General features: G+C 48.1%; 1 protein-coding gene across 8 annotated transcripts in view; it reads left to right on the top strand.

Moving 5' to 3' along the window:
* Positions 1 to 5,590: 5,590 nt before the first annotated feature.
* Positions 5,591 to 22,906, top strand: part of JADE3 (jade family PHD finger 3) — a 59,767-nt gene continuing 42,451 nt past the window's right edge. The window contains exons 1-2 of one of the 8 annotated variants that reach the window (XM_080584984.1): positions 5,593 to 5,742; positions 21,769 to 21,821. The gene's annotated coding sequence lies outside the window, so the exon portion shown is untranslated. Of the gene's footprint in view, positions 5,743 to 6,218; positions 6,358 to 9,146; positions 21,822 to 22,585; positions 22,853 to 22,906 lie in introns of those variants that run through there. The other 7 variants (XM_080584991.1, XM_080584987.1, XM_080584988.1 and 4 more) reach the window with 7 other exon arrangements.

Here is a 22,906-nt window from a genome sequence, read left to right as displayed (position 1 = left end):
ACTGTGAAGCTTAAAAGAATAAAAGCTTCTGATTTGCACTCGGCTGTTGTACAATTTTACAGTTTAAATAAAATCTTACACCCCAATTAGATTTGAATTGCTTGCTAATATTTTTTTAATGTATTATCTAAGTAATAGTAAAGCTTAAATATTTTCATAATTTTTACCAGTCGCATCCTCAAATACTAACCAGCAGAAGCTTTGTATCTGTGCCCAGTTGCTAGGAAGTCACCCACTTTCCTTTGTCCTATCTAGATAAGTCATGCATAAAATGCATGTATTTAAGAGTAATCCACATACCAGGCTGCACTTACATAACTGGGACAAATTTTTTCCATTCCAAAAAGGAGCTTGAAACTTTGTGTCACAAAATATGTGCTTCAGTCATTCTGACTAATAGGGGCAAAAATGAGTTTTACTGACTTATGCTTCAGAGAGAACTGTAGCTGAATATCTTCTTGTCTTAAATGCTGGCTTTTAAGCATTTAGGCTTTATTCATGCAGCATTCAACTTTCTGTGCATATTCAAATCAGCGTTGCTGATAATATCTTGTAGAAGTTGTCAATTTCCTAGGCTTTTTTCCTAAAGATTTAATAAAAGCTGGAGTGAAGTGAATCTTTTAAGATCTGGAAGCAACCCAGGTGCCTGCCTGAGTAGTTCCTAAACTCTATTAATTCCTGTTTAGCTCCTTGTTGGCTCTTTTGTATTTCTATGCCTTTTTTTCCCCCCCAATTAATAAGTGAGCCTTCTGAATCCATAATGGTGATTGACATAAGTCTTTGGAGGTCTGCAGGAATAGCTCTTCCAAGGCATGTTTAAACCTGGTCTAAAACATCTAAATTCTAGTCTGACTGTATTAAAAGCTACGAATAAGTGCTGATCGTAAGTGTTGCCTCTAGTAAGCGTGTATTTGAGAAGGACGGTGCAAGCGGGCTGCAGCACCATTACACTGAGTGCTCTAATACTGCGTTTTTGCTCCCGTGTTTGTTGAAAAGCAGTTCGGTGGTGGTCCACGCAGTTCCCTCGGTGTCTCAGAACTTGCAATAGGAGCTGTAGCAGTTTGCTGAGGGTAAGTTTCTGAAAATAACAGCTTGCTGCATTGCCAGACTGGCGGTTTTTCTTAAAACCGTCTAGGCTGAGCCCTGCCTCTGTAGGTTGAACAATGCACCCATTCGATATGGAAGACTTGAGAAGCATCAAATCTGGTAAAACCAGTGCGTACAGGAGGCTTCACTGAACGGCTGGGAGTTATGGTCATCTTGGTGCCCATTTAGATAGAAGAATGCTTTTTACTGCCTTTATCAGGATGCGTGACTGCCATAAGACTGTTGCTGGCTATGTTTGTGGTCATGCAGTCTTCCTGATGCGTATGTAATCACTGCTGGTTCTGAGTAAGAGAGGGGAAAAAAAGAGGGGAAGTGAGACACTTTTTTAAAAGCTCTTAAGTTTTCTGAGCGCACAAAAAAATGCAACTGCTCATTCCTTTATTTTTTTACGCGTCCAGTGATGATCTCTGGCTATGTACGACTTCATGGCTGGAGCATCTGAGGTCCTTCCCAGAAGGTATTGCACAATGTGACCAGCATCGGTCAAGCACAAGTCATCCTTTTTCCAATTGCACAAGGCTTTACCGTTGCTAGTGCTGTGAAGGGTCTAATGAGATCTTCCAAATACATGTGGAGTTCCCTCAAACCATTCTGATAAAAAACACTATAGGAAGCTTGTCCTAAAAGCATCACGCGAAGCTGGTGGGTGAAGAAACTTAAGGTTAGGTTAAGGGGTTCTTGAGCAGTGTTTAAACAAGCGTTTGGTGTTGCCAAACTGCAAAGGCTAAAAGCAATGTGCTGTTACAAATTCCACCAAAACGCTGAGCCTAAACTTAAGGCTAACCGCCTCTGCGCTACTAGGAGCTCAAAGGACTCGGTGCTTGGATGACAGTGGTACGTATCTCTCTGCTCTGCCAACTTCACTTTCTCATGAGTATTGTGGTGATAAAGTCATGTGAGAATCTGTGCTTTCATTTTTAGGAAGTTTTGTTCTCGTGGTGATGAAGAAAACTCAAAAAGGTAGTTTTCTGGTTGTTTTTTTAAGCCATTAAGCGTGTGTCTCAAAAATAAAATTGAAACAACCTTTTTCTTTTGGGGGGAAGGGTGAATAGGCAGTTGACTTGTGATTTCTGAGCACTAAAGGGAGTGGCAGCCTTACTTCCTCCTATGCCCATGGATGCTAACCGCTGTAGGGAGATCGTCCGAACGCTAGCGTATATGGCAACGTCGAGGCATCCGGCTTTCCAGCTCTTCTAGGTAAGAGATGCAGTGCTTTTCCTCACTAATACAACCATCAGTTTTGTTATTTGACTCTTTTTTGGCGGGTAGGTACTTGCATGCATTTAAGGTACAGACCCGTAATACTGATAGGTTTTGAAAGCTGCTGGCAGTTCTCTCCATTCTACGCTACTGTCTCAGAAGGAGAGAGATAAATAGTTTTCCTCCCTACGCGCAAAACTTTGAACTTGTCAGATCCTGGGAAGTGAAGCTGGCACACACATTTTGCTCTAAAGAGAGTAGATGCTGCACGGTTGTGGTAGTACTTTTTAGATTCTTTTTGTCTGAATGTGCTGACCTTTTTATGTGGGAAGACCTTTTCCCCTGTTCCTGAAGTCCCTGCTTAAAAACCACTTCAGGTACTTCTTTCAAAAGGGCTCTGCAAATTAAATGGAAGGGCTGTGCTATGACCCGAGGGCATCTTTTGATAGCTGCCCCAACAGGTGCTAAAGGCTTGGATGCAGTGTTAGAGGTAAAGATGATCTTTTGAAGCTCCGAGCGTTCTTTGCTCCTTTTTCTAATAGTGCCTATCAGAAAGGAACACCTTTAGTCACAAGAGGATTTTGAGACAGCTAATGATCCTTAGATGAGACTCTACTTTGCATTTTTTTTTTTCACGCAGAAGAATGAAAGTTACTCCACAGCGATAATTAGCTCTCTTGTTTGCAGGTGGGTGTTTGTGCTTTACTGTAACACTTCAGTAATTTTGTTCATTGTGAAAAGAAAATAAGGGAGGTAAGCTTTTTTCTGTCTCTTGCCAGTAGCTGTCAGTGCTTGCTCTCATTTCAAGGACGTGATATCAAGGCTTCATCAACGGTATCTGATCTACCGATGAATCAGGTTTTATGCAGCATCTGCAGGTTTCAAAGAAAGGAGGAATGGCAGGCTTTGGTATCGGTGTCTTTATTCCTTACCGGGGATAGCTAGGACTGCTGTCCGGGGAGGCTTCCACGTGCAGGCCGGGAATGCTGCACAGACTTGGAGGTAAGGGGTATGCGTTAAATAACCTTGCTTCCCCCCACAACTCCTTCATGATACTGTGACCCGTTTGCTTTTCACTGCTCTGGCATCTGATCAGAGAGACCAGATTTTTGCAGGAAAAAATATTTTCTGTTGAAACTTACTGAAATACTTCTAGGTATTTCAATTATAGATGCTGCTTTTGTGGCTCCAGTCCACATTAAACTCCAAGTGACCCAATTTCTCAGATGTTAAACATTACTTCAGTGTAACTTTCTTAATACACTAATATACTGTGGGCAGCCTTCGTACAGCTGCATAGTGACTCGGTTCAACTCGAGTATGGCGTATACGTACACATTATTTCATCCTGACCATAGCTCTTGTATCCCTAGCTTCCAGAGCATTCCTCCCGTGGGAGGACTTCATGTTTGTGCTATATTTTATCAACACGTTAACATCTGGCTTTGCAAATTCTTCATATTCTCTAGGTGCGCACGAGCATCTGTAGTTCATCCTTTCTCAGGAAAATGTGGAAACTGCGTTGCATATGTTTTTAAAAAGAGCAACAGTGTACAATCTGCTTCCTATTTATTCATTGTGCTGCATTTTCCTATAGAATTGTATAGCAAATGTAAATACAATTCTGTGAAAACTCTTATCAAATGGTAGATAGCTTGCTAGAAGTTATGCAGGATGAGATAATGAAAAATGTATGTGCACGTAAAAGCGTTTACTGAAATTAGTAGCTCTGCTGACTTTCTGCCACAGGTTTTCCCACGTCACACATCTTCTGGCACTCAGCCCCTGTGTACTGTAGAAGCAAAGATTGGGATGTCGTCCTCTCCTGACATGCGACAGCCAGTGCAGGAGTGTGTGTGTGATCCCGGGCATGCAAAATGAAGATAGCTGCCCCACACCTTTCCTGGCTTGGGCTGCATCTGCTCCGGGTGAAGTCCCTCATATAGAAAGCAATCTGGCAGAAAAGTCATCTCAGGAAGGTTTCTTTCTTCCTTGGCTTTCAAAATGACTGATGCTTTAAATACACTCAGAAGATTTCATGGACACACGCGCACACAAATTGTTTTTAATCCAAATGAATATATTCTGAAAATATTCAGTTTAACTGTTAAATATTCATGATGATAAATATTCAGCTCAGTTTAACTTGATCAGATTTTAAATTCCTTTTACGACTAGGAAACGGGTCTTTTTCTATTATCCAGAGACTTGATTTTATTGTTCTGAATTCTCTTACTTCTGGACTTCAGATCTCTTGCCTAAAAATCAGTACTGCCTGCCCTGACACCAAGACCCTCCGGTTTGACACAGAGGATTCCACAAGTGTGGGGGGGGGGGTTGGGGGGGGGGGATTCTTGGCGTTTGACTTGACATTGTGGTTTTCTGAAGCTGCTCAGAGAAGGCTCGGAGTGTTTTCCTGGCAAGTATATATTAATGAACAGAAGGCAAATGAGGTGATCGCTGGTGCGTGAAGGAAGTCATACGTGTCAGCATCGCTGGTTGCTGTCTAACTGCATTTGTAGAAAGTTACATTCTGCATTACCCACAGGAATACTAACCAGCTAGTCAAAAGAAAAGCAACGTGTTTTTTTTCTGCAGCAGGTGGCAGTTCCACGGAAGCCCCTGCCAGCGGTGTTTTACGGTCAGAAGCTGACACGGCCTCAGCGAAAGCTGACTTGTGCAAGTAGCGGAGAAGCGAGCGGCTGAGGGTTACCGAGCAGACGTTGTTGCATCGTGCTCGGGAACTGGGGGGGAGAAGTAGCTTGGTGCCCACTGGGGCTGACGGTGGGTGCTGAGACGGGGTCGAGCTACGCAGACGCCCCGGCCAGCAGCAGTGCCTCCTCCTCTGTTCCGCTCTGTGCCCTCTCCTCTCTTGGCTGCTGAGGGAGAACGCTGTAGAGGAGCAGCGCAGCCCTGCCAGGCCTGCTCGGCGCTGCTCCTGCTCACGCTCTTACCTCTTCACCTCAGGGCTGCGGGAGCCCAGCCTGGGCTCCCTGCCCCGCCGCAGGGCTCCGGCTGCCCCCGGGCAGCTGCCGGCACGCCGGGGCCGAGCCGGGGCCGCGCCGCGCTTGCCGCAGCCGGCGCTCGGTGGAGCGGGCCCGCCGCTCCTCCGCGCGTCCGCCTCCTCCCCGCCGCTCCCCGGCCGGGCGGCGAGGGAGGAAGGAAGGGGAAGAGGCGGAGCCTGCGGCCGGCCGGGCGCCGCGGGGCCGACAATAGGGCCCTTGTGCGGCCGGGGGAGGAGCGGCGGCGGGCGGCGGGCGCGCAGGGCGGGAGCCGCCGCCGGCCGCCACAGGGCCCGGCGGGCGGGGGCGATGCGCGGCGGCGCGGGGCGGCAGCGCCGGGAGCAGCGCCGGGAGCGGCCGCGCCGGCCCTGACGCCGGCCAGCGGGGCCGAGCCGGAGCCGTGCCGGAGCCGGAGCCGTGCCGGCGGCGGGAGGTGAGCGCGGCCCCGGCCGCACGGAGGCGGGGCGGGGGGCGGCCGCCGCGCCGGGCCTGTGCGCGGGGGAGGCGCCGGGCCTGCGGCGGGAGGGAGGGAGGGGAGGAGGCGGCGGCGTTTGGCGCCAAGGCCGCCGCCGAGGAGGAGGAGGAGGAGGAGGAGGAGGAGGGGAGGAAGCAGCGGGTGCGGGGTGCGCGGTGCAGCCGCCCGCCCGCAGGGAAAAGTTGCGGCGGCCCCGGCCCGGCCCCGCCGCGGGGCCGCCCCGAGCGTGCCGACCCCTCCCCTGCCCTCCCCTCCCCTCCGCCTCGCCGGGGGGGGCCCGGGCCGGGGCTCGGCGGCGGCGGCGGCCCCGTCTGGGCGCCCTTTTGTTCGGCGCCGAGCGGCGGGGCGGGGTGTGGCGTGCGGGGCGCTGCGGGGCCGCGCGGCGCGGTGCGGTGCGGTGCGGAGCGGTGCGGAGCCGCCGGGCCGGGCACGGGCCGGGCACTGCCGCCGCCGCCAGCACCGGGCGGAGCGCCCGAGCCGCGCCGAGCCGCGCCGCGGAACTTGCTAGAACTGAGTTCGGCCGCCGCGACGCCTCCGCCCGCGCGGCCCGAGCCGCAGCGCCACGCCGCCGAGGTAAGGCAAGGCGCGGCCCCGCCGTGCCCGCGCGGCCTCACGCGGGGGGAGCCGGCCCGGGGGCTGCCCCGCGGCGCCGGCGGATCCCTCCCCCCCCCGCCCCTTTTCTTCCTAACGCTCTGTATTTTGCGGGAGAGCCGCGGGCGCCTCGCCTGCAAGCCGCGTGTCCCAGCCCTCGGGGGAGGGGACCCCCCTCCTGCCGGGCGGTCCCGCTGCTGGCGCGCCAGGAGCCGTGGAGGTGCCCTGCCTCGGGGGCCCTTCCGCCGACACCAAAACGCGAGGGCACCGGCGCGGCGCCTCGGCGCACCGAACCTCTTATCCGCGGCCAAGTTCCTCCCTCGGGCCGGCGCTGGTCCCGGAGCATCTCCGCACACCTGCGCGCCCGGACGGGGCGAGCGCCAGCCTCGGCCGGAGCCGGCCTGGGGACGCGGGAGATGGAAGGGTTCAGGGGGGTGCCGCCGCCTGACGGAGGGCTCCCCAGCGGGGCGGCGGAAAGGCCTCCGTCACCTGCGCTCCCCAAAGGGCGAAAACGCCGCTTCAGGTCTCTCTGGTGGAGAAGGTGCCTTTTCGAATGCGAAGCGAGTTGGTGCGCCGAGGGGCTGGAGCGCTGTTTGTTTGTTTGTTTGTTGTAAACTGAACTTCTGACCTCCTTCCAGGCTAGACGTGACACGCTCTGCTCTTAAGGCCAAAGAGGAGCGGAATAAAGCTCTCTTCCGAGGAGGCTGGCTTTGTATGCGGGGAAAGGCACCAACATAATTGCAGCTGCTTCTGTTTTACCTGTCATTCATTTGATGCGTCCTCCATCTAGGTTCCGTGCGCAGAACTGGCCTCCCTCCCTTCCCCCCAGCGGAAAAATTTCCCCTGGCTTGGGTCAGCCAGCACAACGTTTTTAGGGTTTTATTTATCTCACGTACACGCGGCAGGTACGTGCAAAGGTTTGTCAAAGAGCGGGAGCACGTGCTGTGGTGTTGCTTACTGGCAGGGATGCATCTTTGTTTGGGAGCTCACTAAAATTATGAAAACCCACTGTGAACGTAAAAGTCTGGCTGGAGGACCTCAGCCCAGTGCTGGGGTAAACCCAGCTTTCCTCTCCTACAGTTCTGCAGGCGTCCTTTCCACGGCCGAAATTCGGGAAGTTGTCACCTCGGATTCACTGGGACACCTGAGACTGCTGCGGGCTTTTTGGTTTCGTGTGGCTTTTGTAGAGGTGGCTGGTTCTTTCGTGGAAAACTTCGAAATAACAAAACAAAACCGTTTGGCAGCACCTGAGTTATTTTTTTACCTGTACGTCTTTATATAAGGACACATCGCGTTGTGCGTGATAGCTACCGGGTGCCGAGTGCTGCAGAGCACGTACCCACAGAGCCTGCTGGAGCCCGTGCGTGGGTTTTGTCAGCCAGGGGCCTGGTCCTTGGGTGGCATGAACGCGGGCGCGCGAGGCCGTGGTGGGCGCCGCTGGCTTGGTAAGGCTGCTGGCGAGAAGCCAGGCGGGACCCCGCGCGGGCTGCCGTGAGTTGGAGTCGAAATCCCGAAGGCGTTTGCTCCCCGTGCTCTCTTGAGGTGGCTGTTCCAGCCTCCGAAATCTGTTCCGGAAGGTCGTGCCCCAGAGGGCGAGGAGCACGGCGTAGCGTCCGTGCATTTTCCGTTAGCTCAGCGAGAGCTGGGCTGTATCCAGGGCGAGAACACGTACCTGTTCTTGTAGCGCCTCTTTCGTGATCCCTAGGCGAAAATGCGATGCCAGCAGCTGTTCGTGCGGCGCGACTTTCTCCTTGAATCCTTGGATGTCGGTGTGCGGGGGCTGCTGCCTGAGCAGCCTTGATGGTGCAGTGTTTTTTTGCCCACTTTTCGGGCCAGTTTGCTAATTAAGAATATTGTATTCAACCAAAGTTTAAAAGCTAATGTTTTATTATCCTTTGCTATCGTTTTCTCATGTTTTTTTTATATAACCAAAACCTTACCTTTCTATCTAGATGAGCGGTGTCACTGCTTCTTGGCTGACGTGCCCTGCATCTCGGACCAAGCAAGGCTTGCTTCGTGCGCTGCAGGCCAAAATGGGCTGAGTCAAAACTTGCTGCTCAGTCACGCGAACTTACGCTCTTCCCACTCCCACTGCTTTTGGGGGAGCTGTGGGCAAGGGAATTCAGCGTCTTGGGAATTTCTGGAAAGGGAAACAGCTCCTGTGAGATTGTGTGGCATTTCTCTTTGTTTTGTGAAGGTTTGAAGTGCTTATAACTCTGGAGGCTTCGTGTAATTGGAGGCATAAAAGCGATTTTGACATACTTTACTTAAAATGGAAACTAACAAGTTAATAATAGCTCTTATCGGAGGTATTTATGTAATGGAAGCCAGCAGATGCTGTTCGCATCCTGAAAGGCTGCCGGGTGTATGAAGTGTTGTGCGGGGGCTCGGTCAGGTGTTGTGCAGGTGGAAGATGGGGCAGGGCAGAGCGAGATGGGGCTGCCACCTCCGGGGAGCCAGGCAGCTGCGTGGCTTTCTGCACTTCAGCACAAGGCTGCGTTGAGCTTCGTGTTGCTCTTTTACAGGAGTCACCTCCCCTCTTTTCAAATACGCTCCTCGCTTTAAAATGACTCTTGTTTGTGTTTGTAGTCCAGGGCCGCGGAGATCTATTTGCTATTAGGGGTCGCAGAGATTTATTACTTATAAACTGCATTTATAAGTACTACTTTTGCAGACGCTTCGAGGGATTTCAGCCGGAGGACGTTAGCCAGCGCAAAGCCCTGCGAAGCGCAGCGTGGCAGCCCAGGTACCGGCTCGTGCGGAGCGATGCCAGGCCCCCGTGCGTCGCTCGTCGCCCTCCCACCCCTCTGTAATTGCCCAGAGCCTCCCTGTTGCCCTGGGCCGCTCGCTCGTTCACGTTCGCTTACTTTCGAGTCGCCCTTCTCCAGGCAGCACCTGCGCTTACGGCGTTTGTGGATCCTGTTGCAGCGTGTGGGAGATGGAGAATGTGGGGGCTGGCATGCCCTGGGACAGGCTCTCGCCTGGATGGGGGGCACTGAAGTGCTCACCTTCGCTCTTTCAGCTGCATCTAAAACTTGGGAGCGCTGTCATTTCTTACGCTGCACTTGTGGGGCGTCTTGCTTATCGAACTGCAGGCTGAGCGTAATGCTTCGTGTCGTTAATGCCTCCGCGTGTTTTAATTAGAGCTGTAGGGAGATGTTAAAAAACAGGTTTATGCACATGCCCGACTGGTTGCTGAAATGAATAAGCTTGTCACACGGTCTGGAGGGGGGTTGTGTATTATTTGGCTACTCTACTGCTGTCCGGGCCTGGTTTTTTTTTTTTCCTCCATTTTTCTTCCTTTCTCTCTTAAAAAGGCGGCCCAAGCGTGTGGTGAGGAGCTGCAGCACCTGACCCGCTGCGAGTCCCGTCCCAGCCGGCCGTGTGTGCTTACGGGGCCCCGGGGCTGGCCGCGGGCGGCTCCCGCTGTGCCGTTCTGCGGCACGGGGCCGAGGAGGGCTGCTGCACAGCTCCGGGCCCCGAGCCGCCTTGCTTTTACCTGCAGCACGGTACTGGGCAAGCAGAGCTCTTCGTGCAGGCGAAATACCTGACATATCTTCAAGTCTTAGACAAAACACTTTTTTTTTTTTCTTTCTAACATAAAGATGTTGCTGTTAGATTGACACAGCTGTTGGGTTGATGCAGGGACACGAGCGCTTGAAAATCACAGCCGAACTCAGAGCTTTCCTTCCTGCCGCTCTAAAATTGCGAGTGTTTTGAACAGGCCAGGCAATTTTTAAATAATGCTTGCTTTAAAGACCGCTAAGATATTGAGAAAATTACTATTTGCAGTGCACTAAATATTTAAAGTCTTGTTGATGTATAGCAGAATGAATTGGCAGTATTTTCTTTCTACTGCCGCACAGGAAGTCTTAGGTCTTGAGCTGCTGTGTACAAAGCATATAGGAGAAGCATGCACCCTGACAGGGGAGGAGAGAAATGTCCCTAGTGGGATTACTTGTGGTTTTTAATTCTCTTCATTGTTCTGCTTTTAACTGCTTGCATTTCTTTAATATTCTTCAAGTGTTGATTTGCAGGCCTTGGTATTGAAGCGGCTGTGGGGGACTCGTCGTTTGAAGTAGGGCCATATCCCACGCAGGTTCGGGCTCTCATGGAGAAAACCTCACGCAGCCAAAACACGCCGTATGCCAGCGAGTTGTGGAAATGCAGGGGAAAGCGGTCAGCTAGGCAATCGTAGGGTGAGGGGGCCCTTGCAGAAGGGCGCAGGAGTCATGCGTCTCCTGCCCCTGTTAGCACTCGCAGAGGAACGAGGGTGACAAATCTGCACTCCCGTGCCTGCCTTGATGCAAATAGGCTCTTCTCCCTGCAGGTAATGGACTGAGGGGAAGTAGCGATAGCAGGTGATCATTTGCAGTGAAAGGTAAACCTTGTTAAGTGTTGTTTGATAGCAAGGAGAAAATGCTCGCTTCTAGCGCAGAAAATAGTTTTCTGTGTTTGCCACGGATGCCGACCGGCATTGTGACAAGGGAAGGATGGCCGGTCGTCAGCGGTGCTGCGCGTTGGTAGCCTTAACCTCGTTTGGGGGAGTCCTAGCTACTCTTCAGTATCAGCTTAATTCAAGAGCGGCTGTGTTCCTCTGAAAAAAATCAAATTGACTGTCATTTAAGCAGCTGAAAGGCAGATACTTAAACCTGATAATGAAGTTGCAGTCTTCCTTATGTTAACAACATAATCATTTCCAGCGTAGCATGAAATGAGCAATCTTAAGAAGTAAGTGAAGCATTTTGCCAGACAAATTTGGACTTGCAGTTCTGTAGCAGAATGTGCTGAGAGTGAGGGAGGAACTGAAAGGCTGATGTTAATACAAGGTGCGTATTTATGAACAGTGTTGTAATGGCCATTGGCATACAGAGGAAGGAAAATTCACTCCTGCTTAATGGTATTGATTCTTCTCTGGAAATTATTTTTGCTGAATGCTTTGTCCCTGTTGCAGAAATTAATTTTCTGTGCTTTCTTTGGTTAGTGCTGCTTCATTGTTTTTGGGCAAAGAAATGAAAGAGGTGAAAACTTGTGGGATGAAATAATTCCAAATTTCCGATACAAATAAAAATAAGGCAAGCTGGTTTTGGGTATTCTTTGCAACTGGTATCCATTCTTTTTTTATTTTTTTTTAATTATTATGATCTCATACTATACTTTTCCAGTGATATTTTATGTAAATTTTGAAAGCTTTTCTTTATTTGGGCATTTTTCATGATGAAGTATGAAAAGTGCCCAAATACGAGTATGCTGAAGTTGGTAGTAAGTGTGATATATTTTTGATCGAAATACTTTTTTTTTAATACAGCTAGAGAATGCTTAGTTTACTTGCAGTGGGAATTGAAAGACTTTGGCAGTGGCTGTCAGGTTACATCCATGTACGCTGCTGCAGTTTTGATGGAGACCTGGCTTGCTCTAAGCACAGCTATGCAGAGGTGAAATAACTGGAAAAGCCGTTGTCAAATATAAAGTCTCTGGTCTGAGATCAGTGAAGGAGGATGAGGTTAGAAATTAGTTTATGTACCAGTACTTAGTACTCTCTTGTCTTCTGTTGCTGAGAGCTGAGTATACAGGGTTCTTTGCTAAATCTGACATGTGGGTTTTCATTTTTCATCCTCTACAAATGTCAGAAAACTTCAGAGAAGGCAGGACGTAAGTTATCAGAAAGCTTGCACTCCTGACAAACAGCGTGGTATCAGTCGGAGCCCATGACTCCCATTACTGGGATTAATCTGGCTTAAGTGCTCTTGGATCCTTTGCCCGGTGTCTTCTGTGTGCATGTTCTAGGTCAGAGCCTCTGTATGTAACAGAAGCTGCCGGGTGCAACAGCAAATGGGTGTGTGTGAACTCAGACTGGCGGCTAATAGCTTTTGCAGGTGCCACTTCATTCTCTTTTTAAGGTTATTGGAATCAATTTGTTTTGTGTGTTTGCTTCTGCATGCTTGACTTCAGCATTTCAAACAGTCCACTTGAGGTATGAATGGGTTAAGAGTTGAAAAAAGGTCTGAAGTAAATTAAAAAGGGGAAAAAAGCCTCGAGTGCACACAACAACTCGAATGTGATTTATAGTTCCTCCTTATCTCTTCCAGCCATGTCTTTGATGCCTTTGTACTCGGTCTTTGGCTGGCCCCCCTTGTCTTTGCCTTGACTTCCCCAACTTTTTCCTTGTTGCTGTAGAAAACAGGCATTTCTCGTGAGTGTCTCACAATTTTCATGGGACCCTATAAATCAGCTAGGTCACATTAAATTTGTCTCCTGTACCAAACTCCAGACAGAACGGACTTCCAGATTATTTGTAGTCAGCCTGAAAATATTTTTGGCAAACCTCCGGGGATTTTTTTTGAATAAGATCTGTGTAGGTTTGGTGGGTCTGATAGAAGATGGTGTTTCCCCTCACTGGTGTTTTTATGTGAGAAGGTATTTGTGTGTGTTTACATATGGATTTATAAAAGGATCATCCACTGAAAAATCAAGTTGTATTTTTTAAAATTCATGGAAAGTAAAACATGTTATAAAATGTGGTTTTTTTTTTTTAGTGAACACTTGCGTTAATTAGTATTTTGCTAATGTATTTCACACAAACTTCTGTGGTCTTATGCCTGTACATATGTGTGTTTTGCTTGGTTAAGCAAGTTGAATCTGTGTTTGACTTAAAACACACATCAGTATCATTTACTTTGCACAGATAATGTGTAGTCTTCAAAAGAGAAAAAGAAACTTAATGTATCAAGAGGAGCCGCTGGAAAAACAGGACAGTGGGAAAGCATTGACTTAGCTGAGAAACTTTCAAAACACTTCAAAGTGACTTCAGATGTGCTTGTTCTCAAAGCCTTTTCTACCAATTTTCTGCCCTATGGTTTTTTTTTTGTCAAAATGCTTCTTTCTTTCCTCTTTGAAATCACTTTAGGGAACATATTTTACTCTCCTTCTAGGAAAGTTACCAGCTTTTCTAACAACTTGGAGGCGTCATGCTAGAGCAGTTATGTTATGGTGGTCGAGCTGGTCATATACATTTGATTTTGAAGAAACAGCATTGGTGACGGCCCTTGCACAAGTTGAGCTTGCTTCGCTCCCTTACCCGGCTTCTTTGGCCGTAGTGAAACATCTCCAGATCTTTTGGAGGTGTTAGGCCACGTCAGGGTGCTCTGTGCCACCTCTTCATAGTCTTTTAGGGGCGTGTGGAGATTCAGTCAGCCAGAGTTGAGAGTTCAGCTGCACGACGGTAATCCTCAGAGGACGAAAAGCTCCGCTCCCCTGTTTACCCTCTCTGTGGAGAAACTGACAGGATTATGTCAGTAAGAACAGATTTTTGTGCTTCAGGTAGGCAGGAGTGCCAGAAGACTCTCAGGGAGTAAACCTACTGACAGAATTTGCTTTTTCTTTCTGCCTTTGGGTCACCGGTGGAGTCCGGCGGGCGCAGCACCGAGGACCTCGGGGTGCCTGTGGCACGGAGGCGGCTGGGGCTGAGGGCGGCCTTCGGCCCTGCTGCGCCCCTGGCGTAGCCCTTCAAAGCCTAAAAAACCTCAAAAGCCTCGCCTCCACGAAGGTGACAGCTTTGGAAAGCAGGAGTCTTGCTAAAAAGGAAAAAAAAAAATCAATAAATTGTAAAAATCTCGGCGTTTTTAGATGGTTTTGTTGAAGGCCCTGTTTTTCCTTTTGTCAGGCAGCTCTCCTGGCAGCAGGTGCTTAAGAGGAGTCGTCCTCCTGCGTTACAACTCGATCTTGACACCCTCCCCCCCGGCATGCCTGCATCTGGAGATTTTGAGAAGAAATAAATACAGTTTTCTCCCACGGGAGTTCGGCTAACAAATTCATTAGATAAATGTCTTGCTGATTGCTGGCTTCGTTCTGGCACTGACTTTAATGCCTGTTGACTCCACTGAGGCCACGTTTTCCCTGCTTGTTTCTCAGAACTTGTCATTTGTTTTGTCTGACTGAGCGGGAATGGCTTTGGAAAAGAAACCTGTGTCGACTAACAAGTCTTTTTTCATAGCATTTAAAAAAAAAAAAAGGAAGAAAAGAAAAAAAACACAGGCAAACAACCCCCAACCCTTTCTGACGATTTAGGATCATCTTCAAGGAAGAATTAATTTTTGGTCGCTGCTTTGGAATTTGCAGCCACAAAGGATGAAGTTGATTAAGCCTTGTTTAGCACGCTTTCTGGTCTGCTGCTTCGGTAATTGTCTCTTGATTGTGCTCCAGCCCTGTCTGTGCCGTCCCAGTGCACAGCTTGGGTGCTCTATTTATTCGTGGGGTTTCTTTGCGGGGGGAGGAGGTCTGAACGCCGACGTGATGGCTAGATGGCTGACCGAGGGGGAATGGGGGCCTTTCCTTATAGCACCTCACAAATGCCCATGTCATGAGTTTGATGAGGGGTGTGGAAAATACTCTAGATCGCTGTGGTGAGCAAGTGAAGTCAGCACTATTATTTGTCTCTCACCCTTCCTTCTCCGGGAACCGACTGTCATTCGGTTAAATATGGCTAAACCTTTGGATGTGAGGTGAGCTGTTTACCTGGATGATGTTTCGGTGGGTGCTGAGACCACCTTCAAGACCAAGAAGAAGTAATTGTTTTTTCCTAGGCGTTTAATACACTAAATTAGATCTAGCTCGGTGTGAGTAGCTCAGTGGACTAACAAAAATAACATGCAGCAACTGGTAAGCGTCAGGTGCTGACAGCTTTCTTTTGGTGTAAGCTTAGTTCTTGGGGAGCTTAGTAAGATGAAAGGTATTCACCATATCCAAACTGTTTTACATACTCGGACTCTAGCGTCCTTGTACCCAGAGCTCTTGAAGAAACTTGGGAGCATACGCGCTGTAGTCTCTGTGAACCTGGGAGTTACACAGTGGTGAGCACTACAGCTAAGCTTATCCAGAACGCTTTCTTGACAACTGCCAACCAGCTGTGAGTTAGCTTTCCTACTGTAATCCAGAGATAACTTATTCTTGATCTACCCGTCAATCAGTGACCATCTCGCACATAAGTGGTGGAAGCTAGCGGGCGTGAAGTCGAGGAGAGGCTCGTGCTGGCCGTGGGTGATCTGTGGCTGGCTGTGGGTGATCTGTGCAGGCAGTGGCAGAGCCCTGCAAGGGCGAGGGGTTGGGGTTTGGTGGCTGGAGGTGGGTCTGAGTCTCTGTGGATGAGGGAGGAGGGCTGGGAAGGTGAGCTGCAGGAGGAGGGATGGGCTCTGCAGGTGTGGTAGCTGCCAAGGCCTTTCGTGATGCTGAATTGGGTGCGTGAGGTGAGGAGAGGAGGAAGAAGGGTCCTGGTGCAGATCTGATCCCCAGAGGCATCTGTTCACAGGGCTGCAAATCAGCACTTGAATCCAAGCGAGGGGAGAGAGATCTGACGTGCTTCTCTCTTCAGCGTGTGAACTGGCTGTCCTCAGTATGCTGGGTACTTTGAGTCCTAGTGTTCAGACCTTTTCATTTGCTTCATGGGGAGTTAGAGCCTGATGGGTTTTGTTTTCTTGTTACGGAGCCAGAGATTGAATTTGAAAGCACTGAATTGCGCAGGTCAGTATCACTGCAGTCCTAAATCTAAATCTGGCCCTCGGTCTCTTACATTGCCAGTGTCTGGAGGATCCAGCAAGAAGCAGTGATGCTGCTTTTAGCGTTTGTGACTCTCTAGTGTTTGTTGTGGGGTCATGAGACTTTCTGCAGAGTGTATGAGAACAGCGTGGCTGTGCCATCAAAAACATAACATCTGTTACCGTGTTTTAGAAGTTCTCACACTTGGTGAACTGTTCCATTTTTTTTATTTTAAGATCTCTGCTAAAGATGTCCATAACTGTGCACAAATATAGTTGCCTTAAATAATGGAAATTAGCTATGGGAAAAGATGCTTCTAGGTCATCTAGATTATTGCTTCTGCAGTGTTCGCTTGTCTCCCTTCAGAATATGAGATGAAATAGCACTGCCGTCACCCTGCTTTAGGAAATGCACATAAAAGTCCCTCTATTTAGCACAGGATGAGCAAGTCGAATGAGGTGGGTTGATGGTTAAAGCCCAACTTGTCCCATTTGTTTTCTTGCCCTCGGGCCGGTTTGAGAAACGCGGAGCTGGAGGATGTTCTCTTGGCAGCGTAGGCACCAGCGCTCTTGTCCAATCTTTGTTTCAGCGTCAGGAGCGGCAGCTTCCATTCCTCCCCTTGGGGATGCAGACCAATAGCTCTTACTGTCAAGAAGCTTCCTTAATGCTATGCCGAAATTATTTGTTTCTTTGGTTTCATCCCGTTGCGTCTGATCTCTCGCAGACTCGTTCCTTTGTTTCACCCGTGTTAACATCCTGCCACTATATGAAGAATGTAAATGACTTAAACGCCCACCTTAGGGTGCACGTAATGTCGAATCCCGTGTGTATTTTGATCTTGGTGGCCTTCCCCTGCAAGGCAGTTATTTCAGCCCTTGACTCTTTTTTTTTTCTTTGCTTGTATATGCTAATTACATTGTGAAACAAGTAATTTCAAGCAATAAATGAGAAGTTTTGAGCATTTTGCAGAATGGCTGGCGTTATACACACGCCAAATAACTGCTCCGTTGGGTCACCATCCGAGCGCCCGGGGGCCCAGGGCTTCAGAGCAATTCATAAATGGGGTTGATGGTACTGGTTAGTCGTCTTATGAAACCTATCATTCTAGACATCCCGTTGCATTGTTCATCCAAAATGGGCTAAGCCGCTGTGGGAAATTGTTTTCCCAGCAAATTCTAATTGGTTGCTGAGAGTTACGGAGTTGCTGGTTGTAATTAGCAGTAGGCTCGCCGCTGCGTGAAGGTGCAACGAAACGTTTCTGCGAGGGTGTGAGGAAGTGAAGGTGCCAGAGAGTCGCAGGCTTTATTAGATGCTTTCTGCATCTCTGAGCTTCCTTAAGGTGAAGTGGACTATCTTTAGGTTTTTACAACGAGGTTGTGGATTTATACCAGATGATTTTCATGGTTTTCAATGTGGAAAAGGAATTTGCATGGTTTTTGATGTGGAAAAGGGGTAAAAATCGAGCAGCTTCTGAATGTTCATTGTAGTTAGACTCTTAGAAGCTCAGGAAGAAGCATCAGATTGCAGTTTAAAACAATCAAAAGTTCAACTCTGTTATGACTACCGAGTAAGGATTCAAAATACTTTTGTCAAAGCTTGGTGACTTTGTCTTTTCTACTTTGTGTCCCTGTAGGATAAATATAGCCTGGAAGCATCTTCTCAGTTACCCCAAAACTTTATCCGGTGTATATCTGGGTTCTTATTCTTCTAATGATTCTTTCCCCTTGTAGTTATGAGGGGAAAAAGTACCATTGCCTTTCTGCTTCATATTATCATTGATCTGTAACCTTGAAAACAACTGGCTTTATTTTCAGTGCTACCTTGGTAGCATAAAAATCTCGATCTGCCTTTTCTAAGGTGCCTGTGTAATGCTATTGGTAGTCTATGGGGAGCTGGTTACATGTGTTAAATATCCGAGGCTGTCTAAAAAATTGGAAATAATAAAATGGTTTTCTAATAACTTTCCCGGCTCAGCAGCTGTTATATCTGTGGGATTATTTATTGTGAATGAAGCATCACAGGACCAACTTTCTAATATGCAGTCTTGCAAGTCATTTGTGAGGTGGGAATTGCACGTTAGGTGATAGAAGTTATCAGACAACGCATGCTATCAGAAGCAGCTGAGAAGATGTGGATTAAATGAAAGTGTTCACAGGAATGTCAGCAGCTGCTTAGAAAACTGGGAGGATGGTTACTAATTAATTTTTAAACTAGACAAGTGAATTTAGTGAAGTTTAACAGTGGTCTCTCCTAGGTCCAGTATTAACTAATTGATGGTGTGGATGGAGGAGTAAGGATTATACTCATTAAATATCCAGCTAAAACTGGATGGAGCTACACGTCTGTTTGGGAAGATGCCTTGCATTTTACAGGTATCTTGACAAACTAGAGAAACAGTCTGGAAAAAGAAGTTGGATGGAGTGCAGTAGGGGCCAAAGAGGCTGACAAAGCTGCAGTGGCTGTTTACCAGCAGAACAGGAGGCAGCAGGACCACGTTGTTGCAAAAAGCAAATGCACTCAGGTTTGTACATCGTGCCTGGAGCTTGCATAATGGGAAAGAACAATTTCCTGTAACAAGAGGAGAGCGTTTTCTGTGCAGGGAAGGGTTCAGCCTGAATACTTCGCCCAGCTTTGGGCATCACAACTTCCTATTGTTTTTTGTGGACCAACCCTGGAAAGGGTGATGTAGAGCAACTCAGAAGGCTCAGAAATGTAGGGAACGTGGCCTCTGAGCAGAGAGTGTAAGAACTAGATTGTATTTGGCCTGGGGAGGGGACTGAGGCATAACAAAAGTGGTAAGAGTAGTGTCCAGGATGCTAGATGTGTAAAGAAGAAAGGATGAGCTCCTTCAGCGTCCGGTGCTGATAGAGGACTGGTGATGAGCTGGAGCTGCATCAAGAAGGATGCTCGCTGTGCTGCCAGCAAGCTTCTCCTGCTTGCCTGGAGAGGTGGCAGGGTCCCTGCTCAGCACAACCTGAATGGGCGTTTTGGGCGACGTCGCAGGCTCTTGGTCCTGTCTCAGTGCCCTTCCCAGGCCCCTGGCAGACTTTTTCTGTGGCTGTCTCTCTTGTTGAGAGTGGCAGCAAGTATCTGGGGTGGTTCTGGAAAGAAGCACGAAGCGCTGCTTTTGTCCAGTGCCGTTCTTGGTTTGGGGGCTTGGCTGTTGGTGAGTATTATGGTAAATTACAGCCTGGCAATAGCGGTTAAGTGCAAACCTAGGTCTTTAATCCAGTTTGCTTTCTGCTGTTAAAAGTTGGATTTTAAGACAGAAATCTTCATTGATGCTTCTTCCCCTGGTGATGCTTGGTTTCACAGGCAGCGTTTATGGAAAGCTCCCATGAATTTCAGAGCTTTGTTTCGTATGTCTACGCTGTGTTTAGCTTCTATCAAATCTCTTTGCTTTTTCTTTTGCACCGCATTGCATTTCCTGTCGCTTCCCTGTTGCTTTTTATCAACCCAGATCCTACTGGCACGGTGTGTGTCTCCTGTTTGTTATCCCTTGTCTCCACTTGCTCGTGAGGGGTGGCGTGGGGGGCTTGTGCCTTACTCTGCTGGGGGCTTGCCCCCTACTCCTCAATTTGAAGCGAATCAGCCTAGTGTTTCTGAGTTGGTGTATTAGGACTGGCCTTCCAAAAAACACCTGAAACCCCCCCCAAAAAAAAATATGGTATTGGTGCCAGCTATATCCTTCATGCTATTTTGTATATGTTTGTGAAATAAACAAAACTGGTGCTGAAGGATGTATCTATATAGTATAATGGTTAAAGAAAGAGGGGAAGATTTTTAGTCGAACCTTTTGGTATTTCGGAGTTCATCCTGGCATTTAATTGAGCAAACAAATGTGTTTTTAATGAAGAGTTCAAAAATATATTAGTCTTGTGGTTCAGCTGGGAGGCAAAAGCTGTGGTTTTATTCATACTTAAAAGTTGTGAGCTCTGCTGCATTTTAATGATGCCATTTGAGCTGCCGTGACCAGGGCTTCGCTTGTGAAAATTTACATTAGAGGTGTTCAGCGGGGACATTAAGGAATTAAACCCTGTAATGAAACTTCTCGTAAGAAAAAATGAGGTTTGAGAAACGGATCTGAATGCTCCCTTTAGCTTCACCTCTCCCTCTAACCGCGTCCCCAGCCTGTGCTGTGGGCGATGCTGCCGGCCCTCCTCAGCCGGAGCGCGGCCCGGCGCTGCTGCGGGGTTTTGCCGCAGAGCCTGGGCGGGATTTTGAGGCGGCTCCCTCAGGTCCCACACCTGCTCGCCTGGCTTGGCCTCATTTTGGGGGCTGCAGGCCGGATTCCCCTCAGTGGAGGCCGGAGGCTCGGCTCCCAGCTTGCGCCTGAGGCGCCTGGGCCGGCAGCCATGGCCCCCAGGTGGCGGGGCTGACGGCAAGGCCCCGGCCTGCTTGCGGCCGTCACCCACCGTGCGGCCACCTCAGCTCGAGCTGCTTCGTCTGCCCGGCACCAAGCTGGCTGCTCAGCCTGCCTATAGCCAGGGACTGTCAAGGAGGTGGGGAAAGGGAACTGAGGTGGTTTAAAAATAAATAAATAAACAAACAAACAGAAAGCTCACACACAAACACAAAACCCCCAAACCTCAAGTCAAAGAAAATGAACGTAGCTAAAACTTCAAAATGTTGTCAGTCACAATAGAGGAGCATTGATATATTGTGTGTGGGCTTTGGGCTTTTTTGCTTGTTTGTTTTTTCCCCCTCCCAGCTTCTATGGAAATGTTTTCCTTTGATGCCACAGCCGAAGTTGAGCAAGGCTGGCTGTTAAGTAAGAGGATGCCTGCTGCTCCTCGGTGGCTGCGGGGCGCTGGGACCCCGTCCCTCTGCCGCAGGAGGGTGGGGAAGCAGAAATGTGGTGCTGACACACAGGCCAGAAGCTGCCTTATTTCTGCAAGACATTGCCATCCCCACCCCCCGCCCCTTCTTCTTATTCTTTTTCTTCTGGCAGTATGCGTAGTTATCGGTTCCTCGTTTTTAACTGGAGTTTCTGCTCTCTAATACTGTGCTTCCCAGCTCATAGCGGCTGACATCCCCAGGAGCATTGTCACAAATCTGCTGGGTGTAACGATTTTAATGTTTTTGTCATGTCCATTACAATAGGACACAAAACGTACATGTGCATAGGCCCACAAGAGGGGAATGCGGGCAGCTGGTAGAGGACAAAATGCCTTCTCTTCCCAGAGTTAATATTGCTCAAGGCGAGTTACTTGATTAAAAAGAGCAAGTAAGCAGAGTCCCTGCCAGGGAAGCTGAGCTGCCCAGGATCGTCACGGAGAAGCCTGAGGAACGTGGTGAGGAATCCAGGCAGGAGTTACACAGGCCTTTCCTTCCAGACTTATTTTTTTAATTTGTCTTTGTGTGAATTTATAAGCATACTCAGTTCATCCAAGACCTTCTAGAAGAAAGCGAGCATCTGTGTGTTGGAAGAAAGCCCTCCAAATCAGCCGAATAACCTTGCAGTTACCTGGACGTTTCATACCCCCCAAAACAGGATAGAGGATATTCTAGTTTTTGTGTTGCTGGTATTGGTAAAGGCGATTCCCGCTCGTGCTAAGAGAATGCCAAAGTTGACTTTTAAGATTATGCTTACGAATTTACTTTTCGCTGTAGTACTTTGTGTTTTCGTATTGTAGTACGTGTACACACAGTTGATGTGTTTAATTGTTCTGTGTACACACTGAGTGAGAATTAGGGAATTTAAGGCTTTGATTTATATTATGGTAGTACTTTTTTTTTTTTTAAATTGCAATAAAAACATAACATACCCTTCACTTACTTGCCAAAAATGAAATTGTAGCTCAAACATACAATGCCTGATGTCACTCCTACTCCCTAAATAGCACTCCTTTCATTTTTTAGGAGCTTGTGATGTCATCAGCTGAAGCGAAAACATCTACCTCGTGACCTGGCATGTAAGTGAAGGAGGAACTGATATTTAAAAACAAAAAATGTGTGTGTTGGTGTTTACAATGTGTAAATTGAACCTATATACCTTCAGCATTCAGATACCACCTTTTAAATGAAAGCTTTGTGGATTTTAAAGGAATATAAAGTCTTTTAAAAGAGAGGAAGTCATAAAAGCAGCTGTTAACAGTGAGAGTCCAGCTTGCAGAGGTCCTTGTAATAATTTCAGTTAAAATCTGTTGTGATGTACCCTGTAATACTTGGAAGTTGGTAGGCTTATGGGGAAAAAAAATGATACCATTCCAATATTTACATGTGCTGATTCTACTGCTTTTTATTCTGGTTTTTTTTTTCCTTTTTTTTTTCTGGGTATGAATTTTGATAGTTGTGATGAATACACGTTGTGTATGCTGTGATACCCTTCCTAAAAGCAGAAAGTCCAGTTATGCAGAAGGTTTAGGCTCTTTTGCGTGTTTGGATACTTCACAGTAGACTTCCCACAGTTTTGTGGCACCTTTTTTTTTTTTTTTCTTTCCCCTTAAATAAGCAAAAATATTTCTATCCTCTGCATGGGCTTTTTTTTTTCCCGTCTGCTTGCTCTCTGCTTTTCTTTTTTGTAGCTGAAAGGATTAAAGTGCAGTCACTGCTTTGAGGGCTGATGTCAGCAGCGAGCTGGGTATTCCTAATTAGTGCCAACACCTGTACCTCATTATGAAGCCTTGTTCAAGCTGCCCAGTGAACCGAGGTAGCTGGTCTCTGTTGCATGTCTCTAATGTGATTATAAACCCCTCTTCTGATGCAAGTTTTATTACTTATTCTACTTTTGGACTGATGTGGAAAGTGAAGCTAAGCTGAGCCATTTGGCTGGCTATCAAAGATTATAAGGAGGGGCAAAGAGAGATGATGCAGTCATCTCAGTTTCAAGACTTTTAGTTCAAAGCTTGCTTCTGCTTTGACTGTTTAAAAAAGAAAAGAAGTGTTTTTTCTAGTTTTCAGTGTCAGATCCTCAGAGTTTAGAGACCAGATCTACGGATTCCAGGTGGGCTCTGAACATGTGAGTGTGGCTGCTGTTGTGCATAACCCACTGATTTTC

Source organism: Anser brachyrhynchus (genome assembly GCF_964034855.1).
Source record: "Anser brachyrhynchus genome assembly, chromosome: 1".
NCBI lineage: Eukaryota > Metazoa > Chordata > Aves > Anseriformes > Anatidae > Anser > Anser brachyrhynchus.
Note: the sequence above shows the minus strand (reverse complement) of the source record. Positions and strands in the feature narration are given on the sequence as shown.